The sequence below is a fragment of the Haliotis cracherodii genome, unplaced genomic scaffold (genome assembly GCF_022045235.1).
Source record: "Haliotis cracherodii isolate W230 unplaced genomic scaffold, xgHalCrac1.p SCAF_11, whole genome shotgun sequence".
Classification (NCBI taxonomy): domain Eukaryota; kingdom Metazoa; phylum Mollusca; class Gastropoda; order Lepetellida; family Haliotidae; genus Haliotis; species Haliotis cracherodii.
Window position 1 is genome coordinate 5,946,211 of NW_027266266.1, and position 21,870 is coordinate 5,968,080.

A 21,870-nucleotide genomic window follows, 5' to 3' on the forward strand; every position below is an offset into this window, starting at 1 on the left:
ATGCCCACATCTAATGAAAGTTCACTACACTGATTGTTTCAATGCGTTTAAATGCATAGGTCTTCTTTCAAATCGACAGGTCAAATCAAGCTTGAGGACAAACGTTTGGAAACCTGAGCGCACACACGGATGTAGAAAGGACCGTGATTGTTCGTACTATAAGGCTATGCATTTTCCGATATCTGATATAAATAAACTGTTCCCTCAAATTTCAGCGCTGATCCACATCTCTGCGTGCAGGCAATGTGTAGCACCTTGTAGGGTTGTAGGGTTGTAGGGTTAGTGTGCTGGGAAGCGGACACGAATGCATACATATGCCCTATACTGCTTCGGGCGGTCGGGTAGCCTAGTGGTTAAAGGTTCGCACGTCACTCCGGAGGCACGGGTTCGATTCCCGACATGGGTACAATGTGTGAAGCACATGTCTGGTGTCCCCCGTCTTGATATTGCTGGAATATTGCTAAAAGCGGCGTTTAACCAAACTCACTCACTCACTCCTATACCGCTTCACCCAGGAACCCTATTCTTTAGCGACCGCCGCCATCCCGGAGGTAAAAACAAAGAAATCTAAATCGCCACACTCAAAATGAACATGAATTTGAATTCACTTTCATTATTTTATTTTTAAGTTTCCCTGTGTTGTTCAGTCATAGATTTAATTCTTTAAAATAAATGCACTTACACAAATTATTGTTAACACGTTCAGAAAACGGTATCATGCAATCATGGTGTGTTCGCTATAAGGCCAGAGTACATCTTGTGTGTACACCATAAGGCAACAGTGTATATATTCTCACTCAGAAACATATCAACAATGCAAGTATTCTACACAACTGCGTGTGTAGTCATTGGTTTAGATCAAATAAAACAAAATATATACAAAAATCTGGTGTTGCGCTGTACCCATCACAATAAATATCTCGATACGTGCGCACTCTAAAATAGCGATTGAAATTGCGAAAGACGTCATTTATAAACATTTGTATAAAGAGAGACAGCCTCAATCCAATAAATAATTCAATAAATATTATGATAGGCCACTTAAAGAAAGCCTTGTTTCTCATCACCGAATACAAATTGCCCCTTCCCTTGATGTGATTTCATGCTAAATTCGGTTTCGGTTCCGCATTTCTAAAGTTATTTCCTGTTGAGCAGCCATGTCGTTCGTACTCGCGTTAAAATCAGATCTTTGGGCTCTCTACCGCTGCAGTTACTTAGAGTAACTAAGCCAATCGCCATGTTGTAAAACATATATTCCTGACATAGTCTGAAAATACCCTCTGACAGTTAACACAAGTTAACTGGTATATATCTCAAGCGAAAATATGATTGTTTCCTCTCTATAAAATAGAATATTTCATCACTAAATTTTTAAGGATATTATTCATCAGACCTGTGCTCTTGTTTTAACGGGGCGGTCGGGTAGCCTAGTGGTTAAAGCGTTCGCTCGTCACGCTCGATTCCCGACATGGGAGCAATATGTGAAGCGCGTTTCTGATGTCCACTGCCGTGATATTGTTGGAATAGTGCTAAAAGCGGCGTAAAATCATACTCACTCACTCACACTTATTTTGGCGCACTGATCTGACAAGATTTGATGTCCTTAATTGGTGATGAACAGAGTGCATAAACATTCATTGCTATGCGTGCGAAGTCTTGCCACCCATCACTCAAGGTAACGTTAATATTTAGTCAAAATATTCGACATTTAAGGACCGACCATTTGTTATTTGGGGGTGGAGGTATCACTGCCCTCCTCCCCGTAATAGGAAATGGTCACTCCCTGGGAAGAAACAGGCCGTTAAGGAATCAAGGGTAGACGTATTCAAGCTTGTCAGTGCAGTGGAACCTCGTATTCTCGAACTAATGTCAATGCACAGTAGGCCTTTTGATAGGTGATCGTTATGTGAAATGGTGGTTAGCCTTTGTGTGCCGTGAAAACGTGGTGGGAGAGAACGGCGAGAGGAAATATTTGAAACATTTATGTTGGTTACATGTTTGTATCTCAAATTACACCATATCTCGAACCTGAAGGTTTGGTCCTTCGGATTCGAGATAGAGGGAGTTAACTGTAGCCTTCTCGCCTAGGCAAAATCGTATCTATATCACTGAATCCGGCTATGATATTATTACGACAATGAGGCATGTGTACTGTAAGCCCATGTTCTCTGGTGGGATGGCACAGCATTGGTTATTGGAGCTGATGATATATAGTGTAGTTACTGTTGATTTATGTCTCATGTGTGACAAAAGTTGTATACAGTACATAAATATTCTCCCTGATGTGTTTTTTTTGTAAATTACTTGTTTTCGACAGTCTATAGGTGAAGTAGTGCTGATTTAACATAAACATTTATCTCTCCGACATTTCGCTTGTATCAAACTACGGATAAATAGAAATACATTTCATAATCCCACGGTCTTCGAGTAAATGAGGTTGCACTCTGGATTGTCTATCCTAATCCTATTTCTTCGTTGCTCTCTCTTGATCAACAACCTTCGTCAACAATTGAAAGAGCTCTGGTGTGACCTTGACCTTGTCGGCAGAGGTCACCTCTAATTTGACGTCGGCGTACGTGAACCTCCCGACGCAGAATATCGACCACAGAGGTTTGTGAATACTGATCCTCTCTGCTTTACTCACAACCGTGTTCGAGATCAGATCAAGAACGTGAAGACGGCGACGATCAAAATCAAGAAGCATGCCAAACTGGAAGTCCGCGTTTACCCCAGCGGCGTTCTTGCAGCCACCGAAATGCGCCAGATTTTTACAGCAATATTTGATTTTGATGCATAGCTCATGGTGAAGGTCGCATCCAGCCAGAACGAGACTGGAATCAATTCTTTGACTGAGGGGAGCATCTACGGGTGTACCAGTCAAAGCTGCCTCAAATAACATCTTGTTATCAGGAACACGCTGTTTTATGTGAACCTTGGTTTTCACAACCCATAGCATGAATCCAGTCCCGTCCAGAGCCGTGTCCGCCATTGATCCGGGATAAGCGCGCAGACGACATCCGGTGTTAGGTAGGGGGCGCTCAGGAGCGTAGTTGACCATAACGCCCTCTGGTGTCACGGTCCTATCTGGGTGAATAGTCTGGAGATCGAATGACAGTCTTGGACCTGAAAAAAATGTTCAGTGATTGATTTTGATTGATTTTGATAATTGACTTTTACTTCTCTGGCGCGGCTAAGGGACCTAACCAGTGCACGCACCACGATTACATGAGATTACTAGATAATTACTAGATAATGTGCGTCCATATGCAAGATGCGTCCATACAACTTCTTTATTAAATGGGGGCATTGATGGCCCAGTCGTCTCAAGCACCGCAATTCGCTGAGCAGAGTTGCGTCCCTGGGCACGCCAGAAATATGGATGTGAGTTCGAATCCCAGTTCGCCCCGATTATGTTTCTAGGTTTGTCAGTACCATACCCGTGCTCGTGGGTTTCACTACAGTGGTAAGCGTCTGAGACCTGCATCACTTCGGGCTTTCCTCCCACATTAAGCTGACACGCCGTGATATAACTGGACTACAGTTCTAAGCGGCGTCAAATCCAACTCACTCACTTTTTATTAAATTATACATAAAATCACAAATGCTCCGATTTTGTCGTTTTGTATCCGATTAGCTCCCTTGACATTTATTTAAAGCATACCTTAAAAGATCTCACATTTGAAACTTTAAACGTCAAAGAAATATCTAATTTATTACTTACAGCTAATGCGGATTGTTCCTCTGTCCTCATTGGCCGGAATCATGATGACCCGGTCGTCATGACAACCTGAAACAGATATGCATTATTCAAGGAATGACGGGGGAATGCCACGAAATGCAGAAATGTTTCCCTTAATGCCAGGCTGAGTGTTGTGTACTTTGAAACTGAGAACGGATTTCTATGAAGTTAATCACCAAAAATGCAAATGTAATCAGTTGATATAATTCAAACCACAAATTCTCCAGACATGAGAATACCCTTACAAATTGATAAAATATGTACATTTTAGGAAGGGCAACGTCTCTTGACTTTTCACTAATGGGTTCGTTTTCGTAATCGACAAACACATATCTAGTTATTTACACAATGCGCCTAATGCATATGGACAAGCTAATGTATGCCGTTTTGCCATACACCAGGCGTACCTCATCCATACAGATAGATAATCGTATAATGCATTGCGTCAGAAACTTGAGTGTCATTGAGTTAGCTGGCCTTCTACGAGCAGAGACTATTTCAGGATTGAATCGATCGGAGCACGGCTTTCCGATGTCAGGCGTGTTTGCTACTCACAGACAATGTCCCTGACCGTCTTCAGATCCTTGCCCTGTTCCTCCAGAGTGGTGATTACGTCCAGGTCATGACCTGAAACAGTCCATTAGTTCCATGTGCATTGTATGTTATAAGTGGGATAACGCCACAGGGTTTCCGTACAATAGTCAATTTGTGCGAACAGTGTATGTCTCCAGTTGAGGGGGCAAGGGTGGCCCAGTCGTCTAAGGCGCCGTGATTCGCTGTGCAGAGTTGCGTCCCTTGGGCAACTTATTTACAGTCTATTTACTTGTATTTGATACAAATTCTCTTCATAACATATTAGTCTTTATATTCAATTTCTTCTTTTCGTAATTTTGAGCATTTTAAGTTTATTAGAAGCACATGAAAGTCAGATTATATCTAATAACGATAATAAATTCTGTCTTGGAGTGTTATGGTTTTTTTTACGAATAGTGAGAAAATGGCATTAATATTTTTTATTCCATTAGATAAGTACAGCAATTTGAAAGGGCAATAGAAACTTGACGCGTGACTTCCCCTTTCACTGGTATGTTTCGTAAACCACAACAATAATGGTAGGTATGTAAGACCACATAGTCCATATCATATCGGTATTGTCATTGATTCCTTACTTATCAGACCCGTGAAGATCCAGAGTAGAATAGGTCTTCAGCGACCCATTCTTGCCGTAAAAGGGAATTATAGCTGGAGTGCGGCGTTAAACAACAAACAAACAAATAAACAAAAACTTACTTATCAAAGTTACTTTTTCTCATGAGCATATACGGTCACCTACCTTCCGGGTGCAGAGATGGCTTCATTTGGACTTCCTCTCGTCCCTTGCGTCCTGTCGGCTTGTAGGTGACGACCCGTAGCTGTCCCGCCGTCTTCAGTAACGTCTCCACCATCTGCAGATTCCAGGGAGAGAATACAACACCCTGTCGTGTGGTATGAACTTGGCCATTGGGAATGTCAAGGACGTTCTTGAGGGAGTTGGACACCATCGGGAAGAGCTGCAAGAACTCAACGTTGTCAGCCTTAGATTTAAACTCCTTTGCATAGTCGGTCGCTGTGTTCAGCATGGACAGGCGACAGTCGGTCGAATCAGTGTCCACCGTCGCTGATGTTGCAAGCGTGGCCGAATCACGATCCACCTCAGCCAGTAGTTCTGTGCGACGGTGTTGCATGATATCCATGAGATGGTCGAATACTTCATTGATACTCTCTTTGGCGGTTGTCTCAGAGACTTCGTTGCTGTCCGATTTCAGTTTCAAGCATTGGCCGTAGTCTGTCAAATGTCTGTGCTTCTTTCGCGCTTTGGACAACAGTTTCCCAGTTTGTTTGATCCTAGTTCCAAAAGCCTCTTGTATTGTGAGAACATTATGTGTGTCCTTGTCATGACCTTCCCTGATACAAATGTTGCATACGACCTGTTTGCATGTCGTACAGTACAGAGTAACCTTAGAGAAACTATGATCTTTGCAGTAATGCTGTTTAAAGTCCTTGAGTTGTCTGGCTTTCATGTTAGGTACTGCAACGGTGCTGTGACGTTTTGTCTTGGTTTCCTCCTTATGTACGTCACGGCATACGTCACACATGTATCCATCACAGTTCTCGCAGAACCACGTGGACTGCGTCTTCTTGCAGACCAAACACGGAAAGCTTAGGCCCTTCTGGATATGCTGGTACTCCATGGTTTTGATCCGTATCAGCTCAACCGGTAGATCCACCGTCCCTCCATCTACAACAGACTCGTCGATGACGTCAATGGACTCGTTGGTTCTGTTCGCTTGGGGCATAGTAACTGATTGTCGGCATACAGGGCAACGGAGGTGCGAGGAGCTCTCAAGGCACAGCTTTGATGCGCACGCAGAGCAGATTGCGTTCAGGCAGCAGCCCAACATCCGGGGCTCGCGGCCGTTCATGGTGAAGAGGTGCGTGCAGAACAAACAGCGGAGGAAACGGGTCCGGGGGTCAAGGTTCACGGTCTCCGACATCGCCATCTTGAATAGCTGGAACTAAGAATCAAAACTTTTCTTTAGAGAATAATTTAAGATTAACGCCGAGGCATGTCAGGGCAGTGCGGGAGAACGGCTAAAAATAATGAAGTCTCATACGGTTACCACTTTGGTGGCGCCCATGATGACGGACATGGTGATGTGAACACTTACTAGTGCATGCAAATCATTTTATAGCATCGAATACATTTCCATCTACCCAAATTAAAGAAGTGTTCTCAGGAACGATATGGTATAAATTTTCCTTCTACCATTTCATTCTGTCCAACTAGTACTGTGGCATACAGGATACCTCGCTAACTCTAATACTTCGATCTATTGCTTAATATATTGCAACTTGGTGCTACAACCCTGATCGACTATATGGTCTAATATCAGTGTATACCTTTCAATGTTCCGAGATTGATGCGGGTGCGAATATTGTAAATATTAATTACAAATACGTGAAAATGGGCAACATAAACCAGTATGGTAAGAATAATCGTGCCATGTAATTTGATGTTAATAATATAATCGCTGCTCACAACCAAATTACTTGTGTTTCAATAATTCTTGACGAGATATGTTATAAAGCACAGCGGTGTCAAAAAGGTATGAACATACAAAAATATTCTCCAGACGAAGAACAGTTCCCAGCTAATATGTTACCTATATGTTCTCACGCTTTTGCCGTATATAGAATAACTCATCGATATACCTGGTATTACCTACCTAAGTGTTATATATTCTGTCAGTGCGTCACCTTAACGTGATCTGAGTCGTCAACTTCATAGGATGTGTCATACATGTAACATTGCCGGCCGTATTACTGTATCACGACATTGATATTGGGACCACGAGTTCGGTGCCCTTTTCTTGGTATATTTAGTAACGCGGTAAAAACATTAATACAAATTACAACAGGATATATGACATGTACAACTTCGTGATCGAGACAAAGAAAAAACTTTTTTCTTCAAATATCACGTCTTCTGCACTCGGTCTGTCTAGACTTGCTAATTACGAAGTAACATGATCGGAGTGACATGGGTTATTTGCTTCTGTAAAACCACGGACCAGGTCGCAGTGAAATCGTTGAGTTATCAACTTCCCCAATGACGATTCCTGCATTGGCCATTTGCCGTATGTTACCGAGGTCCTGACTGACCGGGTTTCACTTTCCCACACGCCTATACATGCAGCATCCACATCATTAGACATACATTGTCAATGCAAGAGTATAACCAGCCTAGATTTTCTGCCGAAACAGATTCCACTTGTCGTAAAGGTCCAATGGCGGTGGAACGTTTATGAATGAACCACTGAAAATCAGTGATGACACCAGATGTTCGCGAAAAGGGTAAGCATGTCCTGCCCTACCGGCAGCACCCGCCATTCATACAATTTGCATGAATAAGTAAGTATTTATTGCCTGACGCAGCACGGCAGTACTCCTGCCACGCGATGGCGGACTGTAAACAAACCAGACAATCAAGTGATCGAGGAACCAGAAATTCCGAATTTGTGTTGAAACCAATACAAAAAGTATGTTAATTTTGAATTACGTCTGCTGTGTAGAAGTGCAGAGAATTTCATAGGAAAAGGTGTGCACAGTAAGATATAAGGGCCACGACGAGAAAGTGTTATTCTGATATAATGTTTTTCAAATAATAGGTCTTAGAATATTGTTTACAATATTTCTTACGATACATATTTTAATATATCATCGTGACATTGTATGACATGTTATCATAACTGAAATACTCTGTGTGTGTTAAAAACCATACAACAGCTGCCATGTCGATAACGAATAACGAACTAATCAGGTCGTTCCTTGTTCAAACAGATTTTAAATATGAACAAGCTTTCTCTAAGCGTCAGAGCAGAGGCACAACCTCAAATACATTAATGCTGGAACCAGTGTGATTGTTTTTTTTGTAAATATAGCTAATATTTGTAAAGATATTTTGTCTTTAGTTTGTTTAACTTTTTTTCTAATATGATTCTGTCACGGTCAGCGGGTTGTTCTTAAAAGCAGCACACACATGCAATCATGCGGGGAACAAACACCACGGCCCCAAACGTGTATTTTTAATCATAGTTTGTCATTTTTCGACACTAAACTGCTTAATTGAATGTCAACTATGACATCCGACGCCCACGACCCCGACTCACTGATTGTTGAATTTATCGTGCAAACATTATTTGAGAGTGAGTGAGTGTGTTGGGTTTAAAGCTGCTTTCAACAGTATTCCAGTTATAGCAAGGCGTGTATGCTTAATTGGGAGGAAAGACCGTAGTGATGCGGGTCCCAGACGTTTACCACTTAGGTGAAACCCACGAGAATGGGTATGGTGCTGACAAACCTAGAAACATAAGCAGGTCGAACCCGCGATCATAGGATGCTGGCGTATCCAAGGGACGCAACTTTGCATAGCGAAATTATTTGAGAAGTGTGCAGGTACACAAGTTGTTTTGCATATCTCGGTCACAATCCCCGGTCAAAATGGGTTGCCGTACCCCATGCATGTCACAAAAGTCCACCAACATTAGCATCGGATGGGTGGTTACCAGGGTGATTGTGTTCACTTTCGGCATGGATCGTCAAGACGAAAACCCGGGTTCAATTCCCGACATGGGTACAAAGTGTGGAGCCCATTTCTGGTGTCCCCCGCCGTGATATTGCTGGAATATTGTTAAAAGCGGCGTAAAACCATATTCACTCACTCACTCACTCACTCACTAATGACTGTTTTTATTACAGCTAAGATTTGATATAGGTACTCCGCCTGTTTCGAACTGCGACCAGATCGAAGTATGGATTTTCTGTTGATGAAAACTGTCCTTTATTAATATTTTTTTAATGGTCCTGATAACATAATGTCGTCGTCTTCATTGTCATGGAGATACATATAGTATTTAACAGCAAGATCACATATCACAGACGACACATGCCATATACAGAGAATGGAGTATGACCGTTGAGATAGAATCGCTGAATTAGCAGGATAGAGGCTTATTTCTATAATGTCATCGTAGTCTGGGATGCTTATATTCGATCAGGGCGCTTCGATATCATTTCCTGGCCCATACCGAGTATATCGATTTCAGATTGTGTTCCGCATTTGTCACCATCGACCAGGGCCCTACTATATCAGCCCTAGTCCATACCTAGTGTACTTAACGAACAGCATGTTACGTTGGTGAATATACAATGCTGTGATATCTGAATGAAAATTAATCATTATTATCATAGTTCTGGGCCATATTTCAATTACCAAAAGCCCATACCGAGGGTAATCAAACACAGATATAGGATGTACGTTGTTGATTGAAGATCGTGACGTGTAAAGCCGTTCTGTGATACACACGATGTACATGTACATGCTTGTGAATTACGAGTATACTTCTGTCAATCAAAGATTCCCTTAATGTCATGTGGCATTTCTGGTTTGCAAGCTGTCACGCGACATCTGACAGTCAGATACCGACTGGCCAATGCTGCTTTGCTCATTATCGATTACAGCAAAACAAATCAACGCATACCACTCGATAAATATTCTTCTCAGACATATGGCTCAAACCACAATTATTATATAGTGTAGATTCAATGACGAAACGATGAACTATTTCTCTATTACACTTACGCGCTTCATTAAGGAATATCCTAGATTAATCTACGCCTTATGTTTGTAACGTTTACTACATACACTGGGATTAACCGAAGGGGCAATGCGCACATGCTACCTACCTATAAATGCTATCTGCGGTATTTGTACCAGTTCCATACAGCGCCACTCCTCGACATAACGTCAATCATATACCACTACACCTCGATATAACACACATCAGTAAATATTGCAGAAATTATCTCCAGCTATGACACAAACATGATTCTGTAATCCAGGAATCTGTACTTGTCGAAACAGTTTGCAAACAGTAGAGCGAGCGTGCTTCAATACACACTCCCGGTATTGACTGTTGATGTTCGTCGTCTGCTCCAAACTCCACACAACTACAACCCTGTGCGGAGCCTTGAAAGGTAAGATGGCCCGGAATGCAAATCGATGCAAGAACAAACTGATTCGGAGCGATGATTTGAAAAATAAATATTTGTCCTTTGTTCTAATCAACAATGAGGGTCAAAGACGTCGCCAGGTGTCACATACCACGACAGATAGGGACATATCTCGTGGTGGATGGGACATCTTATCGTGAGGTTGTCAATTCAATTACGCCATGGACACTTGAGACTTGCATGTGTACTGCGCGAGCATCTGCTAACAAACATGTTTGACACCTACACACGACTTGGGGAATGGAGTTATAAATAGCTGTATTGACAAGCCGAATCATGACAGATTATGAAATAGCAAAAATAAATATACATAATATCCAGGTAAGTTTCGCGACATGGTACAGACTAAACTCTAGCGAAATTGCCATTAAAAAGGTGGTTGAGTAATCTTGTGATGCAGTCACGTGACGTAAGATCGCGAGTAAATATTAGCCTGCGTTTGTGCTGCATGGCTGTCTGACAAAACTGTCAACTTCTTCAACTTCATTTCTGAGGTCTGATGTCATTTCTGTCTCGTGACTTTAGTGGTACCTCAATGTAACACTATCATTCTACTGTCTGATTTAGAAACTATTCTTATTATTGAATATATTCGCATTGTCAACATTCCTGTAACATGATTAACCTAGCGGGATGTACATGATACCTTCCTATAAATGTTACCTGTGTTATTTTGTACCAGCTCCAAGCAGCGCCTCGACATAACGTCAGTCTTATACCACTTTACCTCGCTATAACACACATCAGCAACTGTGGCAGAAACTATATCTCGGCATGATATGAACATATTCCTGTAATACAGGATTTTATATCCCGCTAGGTTAAACATATATTACAGGAATGTCACTTAAAGGAATGTTCGTCCGTAGGTAGGTATGTATGTATGTATGTGTGTGTGTGTGTGTGTGTGTGTGTGTGTGTGTGTGTGTGTTTGTGTGTGTGCCTCTGTATGTATGTGTGTGTGTGTGTGTGTGTGTGTGTGAGCATGCATGTATGTACAAGATGCTTATTATTTTCAATGTCACGTGACCCATGTTACAAATAGGCCTTGATCCGACATGCGGCCGTTGCGGAAGACGAACATGAGCATTAAGCCAGCACTCATATACCATCTTCCTCCCGAAGTATAATTTTTTTTTGTAATATCTAAAGGTGTGCCGTTATTAAAGTCTTCTTCCCACTCTTCTCATGGAGTGTACATTTGAGTAATTGATGTTTCTCATCGTCAAGTACATATCACTCATTACATCTGCTGGCAATCGCAAGCAGCGAAAGGGATGGTGTAAATCCTGCTAGGGTTTCATACAGGTAGCTAATGTACCGTAAGTGTCACCAGTGTCCCTTATACCTCAGCCCAACTGTAGTTGCTGCTGCCTGTTTCTTTATCGTAATGGTGGTGAGGTGAGGTGAAATGGGGTTTAACGTCGCGTCAAAGATTATTGCACTTATATAGCGACGTGCATGCACGTGTATATGTGTGTGTGTGTGGCTAGTTGTACTAGTCCGGACTGATGCCGATGTATAGTGCTAGCACACATTAATACCCCACTCAGACACAGTATACTGACTCTGAGCCGACCAGTCCTTGTTTTAGCCCCTTAATACCGAGCGCCAGACAGGGTAACAACAAGTACCATCTTTTAACGTCTTTTGGTATGACCACGGAGGCGGTCTTATCGTAATGGCAAAGAAGCCGTAACTTTTAATGCGGTAATGTCAGTTTTTAAACAAAACTGTGATATGCTATAGTTTTTAAAGGTATTTAGAAGTGATTCACATACGGAAGAGAATTTATGGATGTCAACTTCTTTATTATGAGGAACACAATGTTTCGGAGTATGTACTTAATCCGCTAGTTGTTGTACTGCCCTTCGTTGACACATTTAATATGTTATTATATATTAATCTGTTCCTTATGTTATTATATCAATTTATTGTCCAATTTAGCCTAGCTACGATATGACTGAACCACTGCCAATGTGACTTTTAATTTCAACTTAATTACTCACGGCTTACATAAAGATTTATTACGATCCAAATACTGGATTCAGTTAAAGGGGGACTATGCATGACGGTTTGGTTCCATTGTCAGTCTGGGTCTGGACGTAATTATTGCAGGTTTGACATTGACTGTAACTGGGACATGTTTGACATTGACTGTAACTGGGCCGTGTTTGACATAGACTGTAACTGGGCCATGTTTGACTTTGACTGTAACTGGGCCGTGTTTGACATAGACTGTAACTGGGCCATGTTTGACATTGACTGTAACTGGGCCATGTTTGACATTGACTGTAACTGGGACATTTTTGACTTTGACTGTAACTGGGCCGTGTTTGACATAGACTGTAACTGGGCCATGTTTGACATTGACTGTAACTGGGCCATGTTTGACATTAACCTAGATTGTACGAGTGATGGATGATACCGGTAGGTCAGTATTATGTATACACGTTTAGCCGATACCCGGTTTCATCATTGACATTCGGTGATCAATTCATACACTTTTCACCGCTATTTTGCCTTTTCTGCCCAGTGGAATCTGATCCGGCGAATAATGGCGACTCGTTGGCGTTGGCGTTTTATGTAAACAATATTGACAAACAAGATCTTGGAATAATTTGAAACAAACTTGCTGGGACGTCAACTCACAAGAGCCAAGTGCGCCTGTGGGGTATTGTTTGGCGTGTTTAAATCTTCCCCTCAGCATGGGATAGTTTTGCCAAGAGAGAGAGAGAGACACGGACAGAATTAACATAAAATATTGGGGAAGACAAACACACTTGTCCTCCAGTTCCAATATTTCGGTTGTGGTCATATCTTCTCACTCGCTCGGTCACATGACTGTAACTATCAACGACCAACCTTTAGAGCGCTACCAGTTCCTCACCACCAACAATGGATGACACAGTGTGGCGTCATATATATATATGGCCAAGTTACGTTCTCTTCACCCAGGTTGGCAATACTACAATTTGTCGATGTGTGGACACGCAAAAACGCCATTACGATATTCCACAGGTCAGCTGACGATTGGGTCTTCCCAGGTCACGAGACTCCAAGATGGTATTCACGCTCACGCCATATTGTCCATCTGATCCCCAGCTATATCATACCAGCACGTACAGCTAGAAAATGTTGAAATTACATGAAAGAGTTCGAAACACCCTGCATCATAAACTCACCAACCTGCGCTGTCCTGCTCGTCACCGTTTACGTGAAAACGTTTGATCACCGCTACAACGTGACAATTGGTAGAGTGACAAACACCTAACGCTTACTGTCAGAAAGAAAATATACATTTACCCTCTGCGAAATAAATTTCCTTTTGGCTAGATTATAAATAGCCATGCGGTTTTGAAGAAATTGAATTTTGTAAGCAAGGTGGGTTAACTTTTAGGGTTACCGACAAACGCAGTGTTGACTTCAGAACCTCAACGAAATTGTAAAGTCAATTATGTTTATTATAGTTATGTCCTTCTTTTATGAGTGAGTGAGTTAATGGCTAGGATAGATCGATTTTACGTCGCTTTGAACAGTACTCCCGTTTTATCACGGCGTGTCCGCTAAATGTGGGAGAAAAGCCCGAAGTGACGCATGTCTCAGACGTTTGCCACGTTGGTGAAACGAGCGAGGGTCTGATGCTGACAAACCTAGAAACATAATCGGAGGGAAGCAGGATTCGAACCCACATTCATAGGTTTCTTTTGTGACACATGATAGGTCTTATGTTTGGAGTCATCGAAATTTACTCCCAAAAGAAACTTCCGTATCCATCGACATTTTTCCTAATGGGATGGCTCACCCCTTTCTCACGGGATACGGTCTGCATGATCTGCTCTCAAACACATGGACATGATTCAGTCAGGGCCATATATCTTAATACTTCCATCAAATTGCACGCAGCCCTGAAGTCAGTGGGGATCCACACAGAGTTATATCATTCCGCCGTCAATTACACCAGACGATAAAGATTTATACCAAATAGATATAGCCATGGGTGTCAGCTTGCGGACGAGATGTATTTATGTTTACTTTCAGTTGATATTTCAGATTCATTTGAATGTGATTTCGTTCACGTTTAACATCCGGAATATTGCACTGACAACCTTTTATCATTAATACTCAACTTTAACAAACGTCATTACCAAATGACGACACTGTCAATAAATAGGCCTGTGGTGATCTGGTAAATTGCCGCTTGCTTATGCAAGGTTCTTAAAGATGGACTTCAGACCAACGCGCATTGCTTCGTACCTATCTATGTAGACTTGAGCAGTCTCCATTACATTGTTATCAATTTAAATAATGTTACCTTTAGCAACTAAACAAATATATTGTAACAAACACATTGTAACATGAAACATTGCTCCCAAAACTATATAAAACAGATGTATCATTTTCAAAGGTTTTATGCAACATACCTAGAACATTGAATTTTTTATATTACTTTTTAATTGATAATGGAAAGGATAAACTACAGCACAATAGAAAGCATCCACCAAACACTTTGATGTTACTTAAAAAACCCACAAACGTTATCAAAGCGTTACCAGGCTAAAATTTGAAATTTGAGGTCAAACACACAACTATGATAGTAGTTCAGTCATATCACAGTGTGTCAGCTTCATGTGGAAATAGTTCAGTTATATCACAGTGTGTCAGCTTCATGTGGAAGTAGTTCAGTTATATCACAGTGTGTCAGCTTCATGTGGAAGTAGTTCAGTTATATCACAGTGTGTCAGCTTCATGTGGAAATAGTTCAGTTATATCACAGTGTGTAAGCTTCATGTGGAAATAGTTCAGTTATATCACAGTGTGTCAGCTTCATGTGGAAGTAGTTCAGTTATATCACAGTGTGTCAGCTTCATGTGGAAGTAGTTCAGTTATATCACAGTGTGTCAGCTTCATGTGGAAGTAGTTCAGTTATATCACAGTGTGTCAGCTTCATGTGGAAATAGTTCAGTTATATCACAGTGTGTAAGCTTCATGTGGAAATAGTTCAGTTATATCACAGTGTGTCAGCTTCATGTGGAAATAGTTCAGTTATATCACAGTGTGTCAGCTTCATGTGGAAATAGTTCAGTTATATCACAGTGTGTCAGCTAAATGTGGTAGTGGTTCAGTTATATCACAGTGTGTCAGCTTCATGTGGAAGTAGTTCAGTTTTGTTGCAGTGTGTCAGCTTCATGTGGAAGTAATTCAGTTATATCACAGTGTGTCAGCTTCATGTGGAAGTAGTTCAGTTTTGTTGCAGTGTGTCAGCTTCATGTGGAAGTAGTTCAGTTATATCACAGTGTGTCAGCTTCATGTGGAAGTAATTCAGTTATATCACAGTGTGTCAGCTTCATGTGGAAGTAGTTCAGTTTTGTTGCAGTGTGTCAGCTTCATGTGGAAGTAATTCAGTTATATCACAGTGTGTCAGCTTCATGTGGAAGTAATTCAGTTATATCACAGTATGTCAGCTTCATGTGGAAGTAGTTCAGTTATATCACAGTGTGTCAGCTTCATGTGGAAGTAGTTCAGTTATGTCACAAAGTGTCAGCTTAATGTGGAAGTAATTCAGTTATATCACGGCGTGTCAGCTTCATGTGGAAATATGTCGCTTATATCACAGTGTCTCAGCTTCATGTGGAAGTAGTTCAGTTATATCACAGTGTGTCAGCTTCATGTGTCCTTTTTGGTGAAACCCACGAGCACGGCTATGGTGTCATAACCAGAAACACAATCAGGCCGAGCTTGGGATTCGAACCCGCTATTATATGTTCCTGGTACGCTCGAAGAACGCACTTTTACACAGCGTATTGCCTTAGACGATTGGGCCACCCGTACCCATGCGGTGTATGCATCCGTCGCTGATTTCAAACCATCGTCTAATCTCTGTGTCAACCAGTACATTCTGCTCCTTAACATGCGGAAAGATGTCCCCGCGCAATGCCTAGATTTGCCCCAGATAACGCATTGATACCATGAGGTCTCAAACATGGTCTTCACCTAGGGGAGATACCCTACCGCCAGGGGGTGTTCCGGTACAGCACTCCGGGCGGAATACGCGACTGTGATGCCATTGGGTTATGTAATATGGCCTCGGCGTGTATAATTATAAATACCAGTCACGATCTATAATAATTATGTTGTAATATTCGAGGATTACATATAGAGGGTTGTAACAATCGCGTTAGTAGCAGCTTCAAGATGCTACGTGTCTGTTGAACAAGAATGACCGAAAGCAACACTAATGTACCAATATAACATCTTTTATAGTAATTAAAAATATATCCAGTCGTAAAAGACGTTAATGGAAAAATAATGTACAAAGACTCGGTAATAATCAAATATGAAGGAGTTATTATCATGAAAAATTATATCCAGCCAGATTTAGTTAGGTAAAAAGGAACTATATATAAGAGGAAAAGGAACTAAGAAGAAGCAAGATGAACTTAGCCTCATCTCTTCAGGGTTAATTGTACATCCAGGATATAGATGAATAATTATTGCTTTTGAAGTAGGGACCTCTATAAGTGCTGGTAAGCATATACGTATGATATTAAAAAATAGTAAAGGACCTCCCGATGCTTTCATATTACTATAGTTAATCTGTCATGGTTGACTGATTGACTGTAATATTGTCATACATGTTATGTATATATGTATAAAATTTTACAATGTGCAAACAGAATTCCATAACTTACACTCTTGGTCGACGCCCCTGGCCGCGTCATACCAAAAGACGTTAATAGATGGTACTTGTCGTTACCTTGTCTGGCGCTCGGCATTAAGGGGCTAAAACAAGGACTGGTCGGCTCGGAGTCAGTATACTGTGTCTGAGCGGGGTATTCATGTTAAAGTGCGGCATGGTATCTCAGTGGGCTAGCACTATAAATCGGCATCAGTCCGGACTAGTACAAGCAGCCACACACACACACGTGCATGCACGTCGCTATATAAGTGCAATAATCTTAGACGCGACGTTAAACCCAATTTCACCTCACCTTGGTCGACGCCTACCAGTGTCTATGTAAATGAAGGCTCTGCATATGTCCGATTTATAAGACTTATGTTCGATCCCATATCGACAGTATGTGACCGTGTTACGCCATTACTTCTTTAACTATACTAAGGATAAGGACGGGGCATGAGTAACATTGTAAATATATAGTCTACTGTATAACCGTAGTCTATATATAACTGTATATAACTGAACTACGGTTAAAACGAACTAAAATTAGTAGTCCCTTTGAGTTCGTTATAACCGTAGTTTACTGTATATATATATATATATATATATATATATATATATATATATATATATATATATATATATATATATACATACAGTTATATATAGTTATATACAGTAATATATAGTTATATATATATATATACATAAAGTATCATAAAAGTATCTGTATGACAGTATTATGAAAGAATCGGGTGGGCCTATGTTTTTTTTAAATATAACTTTTAATTTTTTTCAAAAGAAATTAGTGACGTCATGAATAAAAGAAAGTTTAAACAAATTAGTGAAATAGTAAAAAGAATTCAATTCATATTTCCCTTTTAAACCGACTGGTCATTTTTCTCCATGAGTTTCAGACGTGTGTATTGTTGTGCCAACCAATGTTAAATTATAGATCCCTATCACACCTGGTGCTGTTATTGAAAATGTACACAAATACTTCTGATAAGCCTGTGATTGCTATAAGTAGACACATGTGTCATGATGATGTGATGGAGAGGGCCAAACTCTACCAGGGTCAGGGGTCTTCACCAGTAATCAGCACCCTGCCATTTGTACATGTGTATTATCTCATACAGTTATCTAATATATTTGTGGTATGCACAGTTGGTCGTACATTAACTGGTTGATGTTTAGCTGTCGAGCGTATGTGCCATTAGTGGAGCTATGTAATAGTGATGTGCTGAAACACGTTGAAGAAAAGCAGTGCACAAAAATGCGTAAAGCCGTGCACTGAACAGCTGGAATTTTACGATTCCCTTCCTCGTAGTTATAGGAGCTAGGTATAAGTGAAACTGAACGTTTTCTCTTTCATTTATATTTTACAGTCTGCTATGCTGTGGGTTTGGAAAATAATGGATTCTGATTGGTCAATTGGAGGTTTCAATCTCAATGACCATCTCTGACTGAAATAGCTAATTTGACGGCTACATACAAAAGTACTTTTTTTCTGTGATTTGGACACACTGATATCTACTTGTATATAGTTACTATGCGTGGCGGTCTGGAAAACAGTTTGAGTCTGGTATAAGCAAACTAGTTATCGATAGTGTGAGCATCAATCAATGCCGTTGCACTACTATGGGAGTTGGTCGCCCATCCTGCTAAATGCAGTAGGCTTCCCGTCTACCCAATTTGCTGTGGAGCTAAAACTGAAACCCGATGATCAAGACCACGTTAACACGTACAGCCCGTGTTCCGGGCGGCAGTTGTTTGGAACATCTATACATAATTATAAGGACATTACTATAATCCCCAAAGCAATAAAATCGGAAGAATGTTAATCCAGCTATTCCTCTTGGCGCTATGTCATCAAATTTCAAAGAGATTGTCAAAACTGATAATACACTTCAGAGTCAGCCGTGTTGATTAATATACCAGTTACAGAAAGAACTGTGCATATGATTGTATCACTTCTCTTAGTGCCTAGTATACATGGTACGAGTACAAATGTGTATATGGCACCAGGCAAAAAAGAAACTGTGCATATGATACAACCATGTGCACAGTTTCTTTTTGTGCCGAGGATATACAAATCACTAGGATATACAAATCACTAGGCACCAAAGGAAACTTTGCATATGATAAACTCGTGTGCACAGTTTCTTTTACAGTGCAGTATATGCAAAGAGTGAGAAAACAGGACAATGTTTAAATTGATTTGGTTCTGGTGAATGTCGATTTATACATTGCTCGCTATATGAACGTAACTTTAAACAACTCCTACCTGTTTGACCTGTTCCTTCCAAGCCTCGTTTTCCTCTATGATCCTTCTGGGGGTCATGGCGTTCTTCGGTCCCGGGGTAACCTTCTGGGGAGTGATGGGGGGTATGTCTGCTGCTGGAGGTGAAGCTGGACCTCCCTTTGGGTCCGGTGTGGACGTAGCGGGAGGGGCTGGTTGGGGGGACTCTGTGATAGGAAGCTTGGAAGTAGACTTTTTTCGGCTAGGAACTAGGTTCACATCTACAGGTGATGACGGAGATTTCTCATTTGACGTTTGTCTCCCAGGTAAGTGCGGTTGTGGTGTGCACGGAGGCGTGTTTGGTACATTAGTGGGCGTGCCACTGCTTATAGGCAGTTTCGACTTTGACGGTTTTCTTATCAGAGCACGTTTGCTGGTTTCTGGTGAAGCTTGACCTTGACCTTTGTCTGACGTTAATAAAACGTCGGCTGATTTATTCCCATTTACTGAAGATTCTTGTTTCCCTTGGATATTCTTGGACATAGGTTTGGCACCAGGGCTCGCTGGGGAAGAGCTACCGCTTGACGTTCTGGAACTATTGCGGGAAAGAGGCAGTTTTGTGGGTATTGAGGCCGTTCTCTTGATAGGGGCTTTCTTAACGCCGTTAGAATGTTGTTTAGTGGGAGGCGCTGGAGTAGCGGTGTTAGAAAGGTTATTGTCTTGTTCAGTGGCTGAATTTCCATTAATATCTGGATCATCTTGTTTCACGGTGCCGCTGGTAGTCTCACCTGGGGTTTCCGTTAACTCAGGTGTGGCGTCAACATCCACACTGTCTCTCGCGTCATTTTGTTCACAAGACTGCTCTGGTATTGAGTTGACGGCGTCCACGTCAGTCCCCTCATTCCTCGAAACATCGCCGTTTCCATTCACAGATGCTCCAGAACTAACTTCACCCTCTTGTGGACAAGAGTCGAACTCATCTTTCTTGTTAATCACCCCAATATCAACACTGGAAGACATATCTCCTACTGGACTTGTCGAACAAGCTTTCTTCTCGCCATCATTTTGGTTTAGATCACGTCCCACATCACTCAGAACTGTACCAGATCCAACATCACGCGGTACTGAACTAGATCCCAAATTTAAATCAGCATCTCCTGACCACTCCATCTTCTCATCAAACACAGTTAAAAATAGTTTTTTTTATGAAGTAGTATTCCTTCCTCTGAAGACACAAAGGACATCTATAGACCTCCTTCACAAAAGTCTCATCTCAGTCTGTGTTCAATATCACACACATCTTTCTTCAATCATGCCAGGGCCTTTTGTCGCCACTGCAGTCACTGGTAGGTGCAAGCAGACAGGTATATTGACAGTTATATCCTGGTGAGACGATAGAGGACTTATCTCCAGCTCGCTTGTGTCTGTAATGGTGTCAGAGGGAGACTGGGACCGAGATATGGTTGCCAACCAAGCGTGATCACCAATCATCTATCAAAACAAAATGAAAAATGAAGGGGGGCCCATAAAGGGTTTTATTCAATCAATAAAACTATCAAAATATTTAAGGAATATCACTGATCATGTCATACAACATGAAAATTATATCATATGCTTATTATAACAATGTTTCGCCTTTTGAACTGCATACTTATTCAATTAATATGAGGTTTCATAAAACTACCATTATATATGTTGTCGCGAGTAAGTATCTTCGTCGCTACATGGCTGAAATAAAGCCGATGCGAGGTTAATTTTTACTCACTTAAGAATATCCTATAAATACAAAATAACAATGTTTATAAGGATGAGCCATTACCATCAACCCTTGCCCCTCTCTTAGTGTTTTACACATACGGGTATATTATTATTGAAATTGCATTTCCATTTGCCACCCTAACAGGGCCTTTTGCTTTGGCTATGCTTCATTGAGTTCGTAATCACAGTAAGTAACCCAGCGTAATGGTACATCTGGCCCAGTTAATTGCGTCGCTGCAAGGATCGCTGCAGGGTGATATACTCGCTCCATTGCTTTTCTCCTTGGCGAAAGATTTCACTGTCATCGAGTAAATGTGACGTTCAAATTGTTCAGAAGGTTTGATCATTGGTTTGTCTCGACTTTTACTACTTTTTTCTTATCATCAATCAAACATATATTCAACATTTCGCCTGGAGCTACACTTGTTATAACCCTAATAACTCATAATCATATTTACGATATCGCCTTCCTGTCTTTCGAACAAAAACATGTTGTGATCTTGACATTTACGTTCATATCAAACACCCAGCAGGGTGTGACGGAAATGGACGTTTGAGTTTAATTGGCTTGGAGCGATTTATGTACTCAGGTGTTCACATGGAGAGTGAAAATCATGGTCCATTATTTACTGGCGAATAATAAAGTGCCTCTTTAGGGACCAACCATTTCATATTGGTGGGGGAGGGGGAGCTGTGATTTTATCGGAATAAAATACATTGTCCCCGATAATGCTTGGAAAAAATAATTATGCTTCAAACTGATGAAAAAAAGATGTTGCCTGCCTCAAAAATAACATTTTTCAAGGTGTACTTCTTAAAACAGATCAGGCGCATATCTTC

At 41.1% G+C, this 21,870-nt stretch overlaps 1 pseudogene; it reads right to left on the reverse strand.

Moving 5' to 3' along the window:
- Positions 1-269: 269 nt before the first annotated feature.
- LOC139456149 (uncharacterized) lies at positions 270-20,582 on the reverse strand (annotated as a pseudogene).
- Between the last annotated feature and the right edge of the window lie 1,288 nt (positions 20,583-21,870).